Source organism: Clinocottus analis, unplaced genomic scaffold (genome assembly GCF_023055335.1).
Source record: "Clinocottus analis isolate CAN_PGR_092001 unplaced genomic scaffold, fCliAna1.0.p SCAF_3, whole genome shotgun sequence".
In the NCBI taxonomy this organism is placed as follows: domain Eukaryota; kingdom Metazoa; phylum Chordata; class Actinopteri; order Perciformes; family Cottidae; genus Clinocottus; species Clinocottus analis.
Window position 1 is genome coordinate 2,275,736 of NW_027176042.1, and position 1,765 is coordinate 2,277,500.

A 1,765-nucleotide genomic window follows, 5' to 3' on the forward strand; every position below is an offset into this window, starting at 1 on the left:
TGCACATACACAAATACACAACCATCTACACACACACATGCTCCCTCCTACATGTACACACTTCCACATACACACTGCACCAGGAGGGCTCAACGAGGAGGGAGAGGACCCAACAGCACAGCCAAGTGCAGTTAAATGTAATTAAATGATAGATGCAGTAAATACACAACATGAAGTAACAGGCCCATCTTCTTATGAAGGTATATGTTGTAACTTTGCAGTCATTGTTTCATTGTCTTCTCTCTTTCCTTCTTTTCTTAAACACGCAATGATGAAACATGAGCGCATGAAATGAATGCCGGCTGTTGCACGGCGACACGTGCACTCGTGTTGAGAACGAACAGAGGCAGAACATGCGCTCCACCCGTCAGGAGAGGAGTGTTGCTGTGCAACAGAGCCGCTGCATGGGAAACTGTGACGGCACAAAACCCACAGAACTTCTGCACGAATGCAGCGATGGAAGAAGAGAAGATGCGGCTTCGCTCTGCCGGACTCTTCAGGGGAGAAACATGCAGCTCTCACTTACTGAGACGCTTTCATTCTGCAGGCTGCTCGCCGTCCTCACAACAAGACGCCGAAGCAGAGAACACTGCTACAGCTGATAATCTACGTCTGTCTGTGGGAATCTCTCTCTATCTCCCTCTCTCTCTTTCTGTGTGTGTGTGTGTATTGGCAGTGGTCCACTGTAAACCCACTTAAATCATTTCTCTGAGGTAAACTATTAATTCCACACAGAAGTGTTCTGCAGTAGACGTTTTATGAGTGAAATGGAGGCAACGGGCCAGCGTTTGTCTTCACATCTGTTCAAGGTGGAGCTTTAATAAGTTATTTAGGGTGTACAATGAATTATAATCGTGAAATCAATCAATAATCTTCATATCTGAGCATCATGGATACGGTAAAGTCTGCTCCTTGGTGTTCATTCCTCTGATACGGGACCATGAGGACCACATCGTGTGCGTCGCTGTGGACGCAGAGTGTGATAATGCATGAAGTAGTTTGAGAGAGCGCTTCTCAGAAAGATGCCGGCAGCAGCATCCCGTTGTGTTTTTAACGGGCTGCTGCTTTAGTCCATCAAATTATCACATTTGTCTGAGAAGAAAGGCGTGGCTGCAGCAGCGCCTTCACAGCCCCAATCACTGCGTTGCATTGATGATCGGGGGCCATCTTCTCGTGGAGTGTGTGGCGGCCCGGTGCAGCTTTAACGCACTTTGAGACTGAAGCGTTCCTTCAGGAGCCGAGTCCTCGCGCACGGGGATGAGCAGCTGCGTGCCACAGGACCGAGGAGGAGGAAGAGGAGGAGGAGGAGAAGGAGGAGGAGGATGGAGGGAGGGGAAGCAGGTGTGGCGGACGCGCTGGAGGAGGAGACGTCTGCCAGGAGGGCCGGCTTGGCTCCACATCGCAGACAGGAAGTCTCTCAGGCATTCCTCATTTTTCAGCCTCTGCCTTTTTCAAACCGCATCTGGACTCGCCCTTTTTCTCTCTTTCAACACCACAGTTGGGTTCCTCTCTATACGGCTTTCTCTCCCTTCCTGTCCAGACGCTATATGTCCTCTAGCCCTTCATCCTCTTCTTTCATTCCTTTCAGAACTCTGTATCTCTCCTCAGCACCTTCTTTCCACTTCTACCTCTTTGTGTGCGCTCTCTAACCATCTTTCTCTTCGCTGCTTCTAGAGCTTGGCATGCGACGCGTTGCCACCCCACCGAGAGAGTGGGTGTCAGACACAGACATTGGCACAGCGTGCCAGGGAAAGATGGCACCACA